The sequence below is a fragment of the Ictidomys tridecemlineatus genome, chromosome 3 (genome assembly GCF_052094955.1).
Source record: "Ictidomys tridecemlineatus isolate mIctTri1 chromosome 3, mIctTri1.hap1, whole genome shotgun sequence".
Classification (NCBI taxonomy): domain Eukaryota; kingdom Metazoa; phylum Chordata; class Mammalia; order Rodentia; family Sciuridae; genus Ictidomys; species Ictidomys tridecemlineatus.
The window spans coordinates 79,698,162-79,712,670 of record NC_135479.1 but is presented as its reverse complement, the minus strand read 5'-3'; the positions used below and the strand labels follow the sequence as shown (position 1 = coordinate 79,712,670).

Genomic DNA, 14,509 nt, shown 5'->3' with positions numbered 1-14,509 from the left:
CATCCCCAGCCCTATTTTGTATTTTATTTAGAGACAGCGTCTCACTGAGTTGCTTAGTGCCTCACTTTTGCTGAGGTTGGATTTGAACTTGTGATCTTCTTGTCTTAAACTCCCCAGCCTCTGGGATTACAGGCATGCACCACTGTGTCCAGCTTCTACTGGCTATCTGATAAATCTTCTTCCATTATTTAAACCGTGGACCTGATGGGTCACATGACACCCTATATGTGTGTCTTTAGCTACAGACTCAATTCTATAGAGTTGAATTCAGGCAGGGGTGCTAGATTCACCAAATAAAAATAAAGAATGCCTAGTTAGGGGCTGAGGCTGTAGCTCAGTGGTAGAGCACTTGCTTAGGACAGTGAAGCTCTGGGTTCGATGCTCAGCACCATGTAAAAAGTAAATAAATAGAATAAAGTTATAAAAATATTTTTTGAAAGAATACCTAGTTAAATTTAAATTTCAGATCAATAATGAGTGATTTTTTTGGTAGTGTTAGTATGTCCCATAATATTGGGATGTAGTTATACTAGAAAAAAATCTGTTATTTATCTGAAATTCAAATTTTACTAGATGTCTTATATTTTATCTGGCAAGTTTACTTTCAGGCATGGAGATTCCCATTTTTTGTTATCTAAGCCAGGGGATGCATTTTCTTTTAGAAAGGAACATATTAAGCCATAAAAGTAAGGATAGGCTTATCTATTAAAGTTGTGTGGTCTATTAAGGTTAGCTACTCAATAGCGACATATTGCTATTGAGTTCCTGAAATGGGAGTGGTCTGAATTGTGGGCATATGCAGTTAAGTTCGAAGACTTAGTGTGAAAAAGGGAATGTAAAATATTTCACCAATAATATTTTTTTTTACGTATTGGTCACATGCGGAGATGATTTTGGATATGCTGGGTTAAAAACTATTAATATTAATTTAACCTTTTTGTAAGTGGCTGCTAGAAAATTTAAAATGACATATGTAGCTTGCATTCGTAATTCACGTTTCTATTTCCATTAGAAGGCACTGGTCTAGAGCAGGAGCCAAGTTCAGGAGGCCTGATGACCATCAGGCCAGGAGCCAGGTGCCAGCCTGTCCAGAATGCCTAAGATTCTCCTCATTATAAGCTCATTGAGGCTGAAATGATTGGAGATGTTTAGAATCCTTGAATGCAGTGTTTGCTATTTGTATTTTTTTATTCTGACAAAAACTTGGTGATGTTTGAATGATGATAAACCTAAGAACTGCGGCTTATGCTTCATATTATGAATGTTTGGTAGTTGATGTTGACATTAGATCAGGACACGGTGGGAGGGGAGGGATGGGCGTTGGAGGAGGGGAGCGGGTTGGGAAAGGCCCTGGTACTTCCAAGCTACGCCAAGTTGCTCTCTTTCATTTTTTTCTTCCTTTGATTTATATCATAAATTAGCGGTAGCAGGACAACTCTGACTCTACTTGCTAGAAGCAGACGTCTACATTAATTTAGAATTTTAGGCATTAAAAACCATAGAGAGTGGCATTAGGAAATATGAAAGAGGCCCGTGCTGACGCGAAGTTGGGTGGGGTAGAGAGTAGGGGGCGGTAGTCGGGGGTGGTGGGAGAAGGAGGAGGCGGCGAATCACTTATAAATGGCGCCCAAGCAGGACCCGAAGCCGAAATTCCAGGAGGGTGAGCCAGTGTTGTGCTTTCATGGGCCTCTCCTTTATGAAGCAAAGTGCGTTAAGGTGGCCATAAAGGACAAACAAGTGAAATACTTTATACATTACAGTGGTTGGAATAAAAATTGGGATGAATGGGTTCCAGAGAGCAGAGTGCTCAAGTACGTGGACACCAATCTGCAGAAACAGGGAGAACTCCAAAAAGTCAATCAGGAGCAGTATGCAGAGGGGAAGATGAGAGGGGCTGCTCCAGGAAAGAAGACATCTGGTCTGCAACAGAAAAATGTGGAAGTGAAAACCAAAAAGAACAAACAGAAAACACCTGGAAATGGAGATGATGGGAGTACCAGTGAGACACCTCAGCCTCCTCGGAAGAAAAGGGCCCGGGTAGATCCCACTGTTGAAAATGAAGAAACATTTATGAACAGAGTTGAAGTTAAAGATTCCTGAAGAGCTAAAACCATGGCTTGTTGATGACTGGGACTTAATTACCAGACAAAAACAGCTCTTTTATCTTCCTGCGAAGAAGAATGTGGATTCTATTCTTGAGGATTATGCAAATTATAAGAAATCTCGAGGAAACACAGATAATAAGGAGTATGCTGTTAATGAAGTGGTGGCAGGAATAAAAGAATACTTCAATGTAATGCTGGGCACCCAACTGCTCTACAAATTTGAGAGACCACAGTATGCTGAAATCCTTGCAGATCATCCTGATGCACCCATGTCCCAGGTGTACGGAGCGCCACATCTACTGAGATTATTTGTACGAATTGGAGCAATGTTGGCCTATACACCTCTGGATGAGAAGAGCCTTGCTTTATTACTGAATTATCTTCATGATTTCCTCAAGTACCTGGCAAAGAATTCTGCAACTTTGTTTAGTGCCAGCGATTATGAAATCGCCCCTCCTGAATACCATCGGAAAGCAGTGTGAGGAGGTGTACTTCATTCACTTGTGTTTGGATCTCTGTAAACACATTTTTGTTCTTAGTCCTTCTCTTGTACAAATGATGTACTTTGAAGATGTTAGTGTATAACAAAATTGATGTTTGTTTTCTGTTTGAATTTAAACAGAGAAAATAAAAGGGGTTACTGCTCCTTTTTTCCTTTCTTTTAATTTCATTTCAAAGTTGCTACCAGTGTATTCAATGATGGACAACAGAAAGACATGCTGTAGAGTGTTTGCCTAGTTGACAAAGCTGCTTTGGAATGCTGGTGGTTCTATTCCTTTGACACTACGCACTTTTATAATATGTGTTAATGCTATATGACAAAATGCTCTGATTCCTAGTGCCAAAGGTTCAATTCAGTGTATATAACTGAACACACTCATCCATTTGTGCTCCTTTTCTTTTTTTAATGGTGCTTAAAGTAAAGAGCCCATCCTTCGCAAGTCATCCATGTTGTTCCTTAGGCATTATATCTTTGCTCAAATTGTTGAAGAATGGTGGCTTGTTTCATGGTTTTTGTATTTGTGTCTTATGCACGTTTTAACATGATAGATGCAATGCATTGTGTAGCTACAGTTTTCTGGAAAAGTCAAATCTTTTAGGAATTGTTTTTCAAATCTTCAATAAATTTTTTCTTTAAATTTCAAAAAAAAAAAAAGAAAGAGGCCCATGCAAATTTTGTGACGTGAGTCAAATCTCTGCAACTCGTCTGACTTCTGAAAACTATTTATAGAACTGAGTTCTGAAAGTGGGACATCTTTCATAACTGAAAATATTTGCCATTTCAAAGTTTAAATCTAGGCCTTAAAACTTTTTTTGATCTGATACCCCCCCTCCCCCTACCCTGCTTGCAAACCTTTTTCTGAGGTTCCAGGAAAGTAAAGAAATAGCAAAGTCAATGAAAATGCAGGACCTTCTAGAAGCCAACGGCTCGGATGGTAAAATAACCTTTTACCAAGCTCCCTTTAAAATCTGTATGCCAACCATGTCGAACGGGAGAGTCAATTTTCAGCTGCGGGCTCCACCATCTGTCAGTTTCCATTTTTTTCTTCCTGATCTCACCACCCACCACCTGGGTTGCTACGTTGCCCTCCGCAGATGCCATAGCATTGGATTCTAAGATATGACATTGAGGATCTCAGGCCAGTGGAAAGCAGTGACCACCACATCCGTTATCAGCTGGTCATCAGGTGGGTCTTTTTGAGTCCTGCAGCCCTCTCCCACCCTTGATCTTCCAGTTGGCACTGCCATCATTACTTTGAAGACCATTCCAGTACTGCGTGAGACACGGCTTTTCAGTAAGAGGACGGTTGGTGGCGGGAAGGACGGAGGCACAAAGTCTGTGTGCCAGATCACATTTTGGGAGAGGGAGAACATCCCACTTCTTTGAAGCCTTGATATTTCGGGCCCCAAAGAGACTTAAGTGAGTAGGAGGAGTGGCAGGTGCTGACCAGGAAGTCTGGGCAGATGAGCAGGTGTCTTTGCTAGCTGTGTTCCTCTTCTCATAGGGAATCCTGGCTTGCCAAGAGAGGAATCTGAAGCGATGGTATTTGGCTTGGAGTTTGACCAAATGAATCTGGAGATTTGCCAAGAGCTTGTCATCGGCTGGTCATTGGTCCCTGTCCTAGATTGAAAGGGAGCTGGAGACATAATGCAACTTGCTAAGATGTTGGTGCAGGGACAAATTAAGAATAACTACAACACCAAAGTCCACAAGCCTCAGGCTTGGCTGGCCAGATTATATTTCAGCCAAGTATTAGGCTGTGGTTTCCTTCTCCTTATTTATTGCCTAATCATAGTCATGTTGCTCACCACCCTGTTTGTGCTATTTTTGGATTTACCCATAAGGCAGTGCAGTTCATCATGTATGTCAGAGCAGGTGAAAGGAGGGATAGGGTCTGGATCTTAGCATAGAGATTCTGATGGTGGTTGGGGATAATCAGCAAGGCAGACAAGGAATAGGTCCAAGGGCACTGAGATCCCCTGTTCTGCTTGAGGCATGAGGTGGTAGAATGCCCCAAGGGTATGGCAGTGACCAGGAATACAGATGGATGTTTCTAGTTATGTTTTGCTGCATAATAAAACAACCCCAAACTAGTGGCATGAAACAGCTATTAGTGAGCAATTGATTCATGCTCATTAATTCTGTGTGTTAGAAATTTGGAAAAGGCATAGTGGGAGTGGCTTTCCTGTGCTCCATGTTAACTATGGCACCCACTGGGAAGACTGAATACTATAGGTGACCTGACAGCTGGGGCTTGAATGGTCTAAAGGTTTGTTTGCTCACATGCTTTGTTTTTGCACTCTAGTTGGGACTCAGTTGGCCTGAGTAGCTACACAGACACAGGTGATTGTGAGACCCTGCAGCCCTCAGTACTCAGGATGCCCTATGGCTGAGTAACCTGTCCATGTAGCAGCTTGGGCTTCCTCATGGTATGGTGGCTGGGATCCAAGAGCAAGAATTACAAGCAAAGCAGATGGAATGTGCATGTGACTTTGTGTTCTAGCCTCAGAAATCACACAGCATTACTTCTGCCATGTCTGTTTAGCATAGAAGTCCTAAGTCCCAGGCCAGAATCAGATTAGTGGGCGGGGACATAGACACTATTTTAATGAGAGAAATGTTAAAGAGATTTAGGGGCCATGTTTTACAATACAACCTGTCCTCAGACTACAATTTTCTATATTTCTCCCACAGGCAAAATACATTCACTCCTCCAAAGATCCTACAGAGATCTTATTCCATTATGAATCAGGCTCAGATTCAAGGTCCAGGTGCAAATAATGCTCTTTGGGTGTGATTTCTCACACTTATGCCCTTGAGTACCATCCTTCTCCATCTGAAGACCTGTGAACTTAAGAGACTGATGATCTGTCCCACAGTGGTGGGGAAGCCATGTGGTAACTACAATATATAAGTCATTCACAAAGTCGGGAAATAGGAGGCACACAGCAGTCAGTGGTCCATAGCAAATTCTGAAACACAGCAAGGCATGTGTGGCTAATTCCTTGATTAAGTATCAGTGATACTATCTCAGAAGGATTTTCCATGGCTCTGACTCTGCCTTCTGGACTCTTAGTTTTATTCTCTGAGTTTCCTTTCTTTATCCTTAAAATAGGGACTCAAGGTAATATCAGGAGGTTTGGAAAGGGAGATATTCACCACCTCAGCCACCTGTCTATACACAGTATAACTTTTGCTCCTAGGTTTGGTTGTGGAGCAGAGAGATCTGGTAGTTATGGAGCATAGAGATTGGTTATATGAGGCATACAGCCCCAGTCCTTGGAATAAAGAAAGACATTAGTATCTCTTGGCCCTCATACAAAGTGGGGATCTGGATCTGGTAATAATTTGCTCAAGTAAGATAGAGGACACAGATAGAGATTTTGCTTACCAGGTAAAGACTTAAGCTATTTCATTCCGTGTGAGCTTGGTCTAATTAACAGATACTCTATGCTTATTTTGCCTGCCCCTCCACATCGGGTTCTTTGGAGAGCTGAATTCTTCCCAGCAACATTAAGGTAATGCATTAACTTGCTTTCCAAGGTGATATCATAAGATTTTTAAACTGTGGTAGTTTTCTTTCAGAGCTACTAGAATATTTTAATGTTTTCCTTACAGCTTCTATTTCATTTTCTTCCGAAGAGGGTGGAAGAACTATGCATTAAAAATTATCAAAATTAAAATAAAGGACCAGAAACTGAATAAATAAATATGCTAAAATGTCAGAGTTAATTTAGTAAAAGTGATTGAATATTAAATTTTCCCTGAGCTTCTTTCCAGAATATGTTTTCATTCAGCTGTGTCTATGTTAGAAATATCTTTGAAAACATACAAAAATGTAAGTGTTTGCTTCCGGGAATATTTACTTCCAGCTCCTTTAAAGATAAAGGGTCTCAATATATACACATAGTGCTATTTAGAAGATTTATTTTGAGCAGAATGTTTGCAGTTTGGAGGGGTCTTAAGCAATCATCAATTCCAGTGCCTTCTCTGGATGGACCAAAGAGATTTAGGGTCTCCACCAAAAGTCAGACTGATTGAACAGAGTTGAGGTTGACTGATAGCCCACTGATCTTCCCTTATACCATAAAGGAATAAGTAGATCTGAAGTTTTCAGTCATAGTTAACTAAAAGCTTAATGAGAAAGGACAAAAAAACCCTATATATTTACTATAAGAAATTATGATTTTATGTGTACAGGTCTGATTTTAGTTATAAAGTAACTCTATACCTAAAAAACAAGCAGTATCAAGTTCATGAATGAACAGTGATGGACGCAGGGGAGAGAGGAAGTAGAACAGAGACAATAAGATAAGGTGGTAAAGAGAAGCCCTCAAGGGAGACCACAAGTCATTCTCCTACTTTCTGCCTTCTAAGTTTTCCCTAGAATCTCTGAAAAATGCTAATCTGCCAACCCCTCAACTGGCACAGCAAATATAAGGTTATTGGGAGAATAAATAGAATTATTTGATTTCATTTATTGTCATAAAAAGCACATAACATTAAATCAAACCATGTTGTAGCATGGGACAGAATTTCTCTTTGTAAGGCTGCATGATATTCCATTGTATGTATATATCATATTTTCTTTACTTAACTATTGATGGACATTTAGGTTGCTTCAACTTCTCAGCAACTATGAAGAATACTACAATGAACACGAGTGTACATATATCTCTTCAAAATCCTGCTTTGAGTCTTTGCAGCTATAAATCCAGAAGTGGGTTTGCCTGTATCATATGGTAGTTCTATTTTGAATTTTTTGAGCAGCCTTTACATTGGTTTCCATAATAGCAGCAGCATTTTTCATTCCCACCAATGATGCACATTCCAATTTCTCCATGTGCCACCAACACTTGTTATTTTCTGTTCTTTTGATAGTAGCTATAGGTGTGAGATGATTTCTCATTGTGCTTTTGGCTTGCATTTCCTTAGGACTAGTGGTGTTGAGCACCTTGTCATAAAACATAGATAAAATAAAAGGAAAAATGGTGCTGGGGGTGTAGCTCAGAGGTAGAACACTTTCTCTAGTATACATGAGGCCCTGAGAGGGACGCCACGCACTGCACCAAATAGACAAAACAAAACAAATAACTTTCCTATAAGGAAAAATAGTTTGTGCAGTTTCCCCTGGAGAGCCCGGATTTTCATCAGAGCTACCAAAAAGGAAGGGATTGCAGCACAAAATATCTTTCAGAGACCTTAGAAAAATTGTGGCAGTTATTCAAATGATACTCAACGACAGAGCTTTAGAAATTGAATCTTCCTAATATATTTAGTCCCCATGGCACTATTTCATAATGAGAACTTGAATTAAAGTTTTTCAAAACTTCTATACAGCAAAATAAACCATCAGCGAAATAAGAAGCCAACCTATAGAGTGGGAGAATATATTCCCCAACCATACATCTGGTAAGGGAGTTAATATCTAAAATATATAAGGAACTCGTTATGGTTTGTATGTGAGGTGTCCCCCAAAAGCTCACATGTGAGACAATGTGAGAAGGTTCAGAGGGGAAATGATTAGGTTGTGAGAGCCTTAAACTAACTAGTGAATTAACCCCTGATGGGATTAACTGGGTGGTAGCTAGAGGCCGGTGGGGGTGTGGCTGGAGGAGGTGGGGCATTGGGGGCGTGGTTTTAGGGTCTATATTTGTATTTGGTGAGTGGAGTCTGTCTCTTTGCTTTCTGATCATCATGTGAGCCGCTTCCCTTTGCCATACTCTTCCGGATCCCCTGGGGAATGGAGCTGGCTGGACATGCCTGAGACCTCTGAAAGACCTCATGAGCCCCTTTAACAAACTTTTCCTCCTCTACAGTTGTTTTTGTTGGATCTTTTTAAAATCACAGCAGCAAAAAAGCTTAAAACAGAACTCCTACAACTCAGCACCAAAAATGACAAAACCCCAAAATAAAAAGTGGGCAAAGACTTAAGGTAGACATCTCTCCAGAGATGGCATAGAAATTGTCCATCAGGTACCTGAAAAGCAGTTCAGCATCACTAATCATCAGAGAAATGCAAATCAAAACCACATCTTTGAGTGTTAGGCTCTGGAACTCAGGACAGATTATTTGGCTTCTATACCTTATCATTAAAATGCACATTGATTTTCACTTTGCTTATGCTTTGACACTGAGAGCAGATTCACCCAAGTGACATCATGATGGCAGAGTGTCAGGAACGTGAGAGCAGAATAGTTCAGCTCCTGCCTTGTGGCAAGTGCTGCCTAGGCTTCATGGTGTATAAAAATCTCAGTAAACAGGGGCAGGATCCTCAACCTGAGCGAAGACCTGACTATTCTTTCCAGAATATGCTCTGTCTATTAATGTTCTCCAGAGAAACAACCAATAAAATGTGTGTGTGTGTGTGTGTGTGTGTGTGTGTATCCGTACATCCAGACACATATACACACACATTTGCATGTGGAATCATAAGAAGTTGACTCACATGGTTGCAGAAGCTGAGATATCCCTACATCTGAAGTTAGTAAGTAGAGATGCGAGAAATGCTGATGATATGCTTCTAGTTAGAAAGCTAGCCTGCTCCAGACCCAAGAAGAAGAGAGGTTTCATTTTGAGTCCAAGGGCCAGAAAAGGTTGATGCCCCAACTCAAAGTAGGCAGGTCTATTTTAATTAAATTCCCTCTTGTTCAGTATTTTTGTTCTATTTGGATCTTACATTGACTGGATAAGCCCTATCCACATCAGGAAGGCCTGTGTCCTTTATTTACTCTCAGGATTCAAATATTAATCTCATCCAGATAGACCCTCACAGACAAACCCAGAATATTGCCTGACCAAATACCTGGGCTCCCCATGGCCATCAAGTTGAAACAAAATTAACCATCACACTGTGGTTCCTAAGATGACTCTGGGGACATGTGGACCAGCTTACTAGCTTGACCTTGGGCAAGACACTTAACTTCACTGTGCCTCAGTTTCATCATTTTTGAAATAAAGATGAAAATTGTTCCTCCCTCACTGGATTGTTTTGAGGATTAAATGAAAGAGTAGGAAAGTGTTTAGAAGCACCCTTGGCAACTTGTAAGTGCAACGTGAAATAAATATAATATAAATGTATTGTAACAGTTATGGATTTATTTTGATGCACAACAGAAAGAAACACAACTGGCATAATTTCAAGGATATTTTTGCTTAGGAGGAGGCTAATTTTAAAACAGTGAGTTGATTTCAAAACAAATAATAAGTAAATACTAGTATAGGGAGGTAAAAAAATCGTGATAACATAGAATGGTAAAAATCAGAAATTCTGTAGATGAGAAAAAATAAGGCCATATCTAGGATGATATTTAGTCAGTCTTTTCGGTCCCTGTGATCAAAGGACAGAGAAAAAAATTAATATGCAAGAAGAGGAAAAGTTTATATGGCGTTCAGTTTCACAGTTCTCAGTCCATAGACAGCCAACACCATTGCTCTGAGCCCAAGGTGAGGCAGACATCATGGTGGAAGGGTTTGGTGGAGAAAAGCAACACAGGACATGGCAACAAGAAATAGAGAGAGACCTCCATTAACCAGGGACAAAATATAAACCCCAAAGATACATCCTCAGTGACCTACCTCCTCCTCCAGGCACACCTACCTGCCGGTAGTTACCACCCAGTTAATCCATGTCAGTGGGTTCATCTACTGATTATAATATAATCTTTTCACCTCTGAAGTTCTTACTTTATCTCACTCATGAACTTTTGGGGGACACCTCATATCTAAACCACAACATTATATCTGACCCACTTTACTGAGGGATTTCCTACATCTCCAGATGCAAGACATTTACTCTTAAAACTTGGAGAGTCCCCAGAAAATCAGTGGGGTTGATGACCCTGTCCATAACTATAGTCTGATATTAATCCCACACACTTTTTCTGAACACCCACATTCTTCCTGGCAGGAACCTTAGGGACCTCAGGTAGAGTGGACCCCAGTCTGGATCCTGCCCCTGATATACCTGTGATTTTAAGTGAGCCTCTCAGCCTCTCTTAGTCTGCAGAAGAAATGGTTGGAATAAGTGCGGTCTGAATCCCTTCCAGCACTGTGGTTCTGGGGTATGAAACACACAGTACATCTGTTACTGCTAAAATCTCAACTCCCACTAATGTCCAGGGTGAGAAAAGAACAATGAGAAAAGTGGGCTTTGTGGTTCTCAGCTCTGAGACAGAGGAGTGAAAGAATGGAGTGCAGTCTGTCCTGTATCCTAAGCATCCAACGAACCTCAACCTTGACACAAAGTGACCACCCCAAACTCAGGGTCCTTTGGAAAATCCTAACTAAGGTATCTGATGTGAGAAATTGGCACGAAGACAGATTTCCCAAGAGGCCCCCAAATGCAAGATTTCCCATATGAAACACCCACACAGTTTATTAGGGTGAAACATGTTTATGAGGTCAAGAAATGCAGGTTGTTATAATTACGGCTGTGTTTGGAAGCTGAAGAGGAGTAGGACTGGGGTCAATAATCTACTTATTTGATTAAGAGGCTCTCGTCTGGAGCCTTGGTTCTCTTTATCAAAATGACCTTTTGGGGTTGACAACATTCCAAGTTCCAGGCAAGTTCTGTTACGTTGGAGTCTAGCTCACTGATCATCTGTTTTTTATCTGACTAAAATCATTTTACATGGATGGCTTGGGAAAACTATCTCGCACAAATTGTTATTTAGACATATTTTTCCCCCAGAGTCAATTTAATGCAACAAATATCTACTGAGTGCCAGTTATGAGCTCAGTTCTGTGAGGTCATGAAGAGGAATGGGAATCTCAGTTGCTAGGAGACTTGGCTAAGGAAAGCATGACAGGAATCCAGTCATCCACATTAGACTGATGTTGCCATTGGGGGAGAGCCTGATGATTTCTGCCTAGAGCTGAGGCTTGCTGAGTGCGAAATATGGTGGACAGGAATAAGACTTTGGGTCTTGGCAAGTCCAAGGAGATTTTTTTTTTTTTTTTTTGGCTCTGAGAGCTTAGTTCTTAAGAATTCCGTCTTTTTTTTTTTTTTTTTCACTATAAACCTCTTCTAAGACTTGTAATACCCAGATTCCCTCCAGGCAACATTCTCTCTAATTATAGCTCCCCTGAGTCATGGAAGCTTTTAGGAACCAGAATGCCGAGAGACAGATACACTCTAAAAACAAATCCATTTCACTGGGGGGTATAGCTCAGGGGTAGAGCATTTGACTGCAGATCAAGAGGTCCCTGGTTCAAATCCAGGTGCCCCCTGTGCATTCTTGTTTTGGCTTTAGAAGAATATGGATTGACTCATTTTATATATTATCTTCTGTGCTCACGGCTAATTGAATATTAGTGTCCCTTGCATTCTTAAGTATATGACAAGCACCAGTATGGACTCCTTACATTAATTATCCTCTTCATTTCTCACTCAAATTTTACAAGATACATACTGTCAGTATTTCCATTTTACATGGGGAGCCTGAGACTCAAAAGATTCTTCCTGCTCAAGGTCAAAAAGCTATAAAGGGAAGATTCAGAATTTGAACTCAGATCACATGCTCTCAGTAACTTTAATAGTTACTTATACTCTTCTAATGTTAAAAGCTTTGTAACAGAAGGCTACTAAACAGTGTTCTCAAGGTCCTAGGATTGCTTCATCCAGTTTTAGAACTTTCTGGCTGCAAGGAGATTCTAGCAACTTAGTGACTGTGCCCACACTTTGCAGGCACACTTTGCAGAACATTTCTGGGGGTAAACATGAACTGACCTGAAGTTTTAAGGAACTGGACACTTTTTTCTCTCTCTGGAGTTTGAGAAATTTCTGTTACCTTCCATGCCCCAAGTTCCCCAAATTGGGCACAGGGCTCAGGGTCTGGTCCTCGTTTTGGGTGTCACTCTCATGCACGGCCCAGGCTACACTGAGTGTTTAAGTCAGTTTGAATAGCACACACTGAGCATCTACTATGCGCTAGAGCCAGGCAAAGTATGAACCCAGAAGTGAACAGAAACTGCCCCCAGCCTCCATCTGCTCCCGATTGGATGTAGCATGTGCAATTAAAAAAGCAGAGGGAATAACTGCGCCAGGTTCAGTAAAGCAGAAAAGGCAGTGATTGCTTCTGTCTAGGGGAGGGGACGTTATGGCAGCCCTCAGAGAGTAACTGATGGCCAATCGGGATTTCAGAGATGAATAATACCTCACAGATGGCGAGTGGAGTGGAGGTGGGGGTGGTGGAAGGGTGATTGCAGTTCTAGGCAGAAGAAACAGCAGGGGCAGAGCTGGAGCCAGATGGATGCAGCTGGAAGGAGCTAGGGTATAGAGGGCCATGTGGGAGAATCAGAAGATGATGCTAAAGAGACAGGTAGACATGGCCTGAGAAGGACTTTGACTGTGTCCTGAGAGACTTGGAGTTGGTTGTGAAGGCGTTTATAAGGGAAGGATCTGAATAATTTTCACATTGGCTGCTCTGGGAGCAGAGGAGGTGGGATGTGGGGGTGGAGGCTGGGAGGCTGTTTAGGAGATGGAGGCTGCCATGGTGCAGCAGTGAGGATAGACTCAAACTGTGTCAGAGTGGACGTCAGTAGCACTCTGGGATTAACTGGGGCTGGGGAAAAGAGATACGAGGAGCCTAGAGTTGCCTCAAGTGTTTTGGCCTCGATGACCAATGACCAAATACACAGTGGTGTCAAATACACAGTGGTGTCACCAATCAAGGTAGGGAGGGAGGCATCAGATGGTTAAGCTGGGAGTAGCTGTCTGGGTCCTCAGAGAGCGTATGAACCCCAACACAGGCTGCTGTTGACCCCCTGGCCCCACGGTGGCTGACAGGCCTTGGCGTGGAGAATTTGTCACAGCGGTAGAAATTTCCTGGACCTTCTTTCTCCATCTTAGAACTACACAAGGTTAAGAGTTCTCAGACTGGAACTCAAGGTAACAGGAACCGGAAGAGACTTGGAGTTTATTGTGAAGGGATTTACAAAGGAGTTGATCTATATAGTGAATTTTGAACTATAGAACATCTAGTGGGGTTTTATTGTTTGTTTTTGTTTAACTGTAAAATGAGTCTATTGACCTTGGGTGAAGCCCCTTTGAAAATCTGATGAAAACATGCACCAATACCATAATATACATAACACACACACTTATACAATTACATAATTACAAATACATGCATATATACCATATTTGCCTATAATTTCAGAGGCAAACCATGAGTTTCTGAAGGACTTTGTGGATACCCAGTTAAGGTCCCCTCCTTGTCCAAGACTTGCTGGTGACTCTCAATGCTTAAAACATTCATTGATTTGCCCAGAGATCAATAGGCAGTTGGGAGTATGTATTAAAAGCTAGAAAATCATACTGAGACGGTAGCACTGAGCTTTAGGCGCTGGGAAAAAAAAAAAGCATGTGTGCTCTGAGGAGAAAAAGAGATGGTGTGGCTAGAAGAGAACTGAGGATGATCTGAAGTCTTAGAGGAATCTCAGACACAAAGGTATTTATGAGGTGTGATGTAAGTAGGTCACGAAAATGGAATAAATGTTTATATGAAGCTCCTCACTGTCATGGGGGTATAGCTCAGTGGTAGAGCATTTGACTGCAGATCAAGAGGTCCCTGGTTCAAATCCAGGTGCCCCCTAGAGGATACTTTTGCTTCTCTTGGCAGCTTCATTAAAAGTCCTGGACTAAATTAAGGCAAGCTAGGTGTCTAGGGCCCAAAACGTAAGGAGGCATTTACTCCAAGGCTCATGCAAAAGCTTAGGCTCATTTGTCTCCTCATGGTAGAGCTACTGGCTCTACATTCACCCTTCTCTAGCATACACTTGGACACAGTCACAGACAGATATACAGACAAGACACATACACATACTTTCTTATGCATAGCTTTGTTTCTCCTTTTCTGTATATTCAGTCTTATTAATTAGACAGTTTTCATCTCCCTTT

General features: G+C 41.3%; 2 non-coding genes and 1 pseudogene across 2 annotated transcripts; all 3 read left to right on the top strand.

Annotated features, from left to right (window-relative positions):
• The first annotated feature begins 1,552 nt into the window (after positions 1-1,552).
• LOC101969287 (mortality factor 4-like protein 1 pseudogene) lies at positions 1,553-2,763 on the top strand (annotated as a pseudogene).
• A 9,003-nt stretch (positions 2,764-11,766) lies between these two features.
• On the top strand, positions 11,767-11,838 carry Trnac-gca (transfer RNA cysteine (anticodon GCA)). Its single transcript has one exon. It is a non-coding gene; the product is annotated as a tRNA-Cys (tRNA).
• Positions 11,839-14,132: 2,294 nt separating this feature from the next.
• Trnac-gca (transfer RNA cysteine (anticodon GCA)) lies at positions 14,133-14,204 on the top strand. Its single transcript has one exon. It is a non-coding gene; the product is annotated as a tRNA-Cys (tRNA).
• Positions 14,205-14,509: the final 305 nt, after the last annotated feature.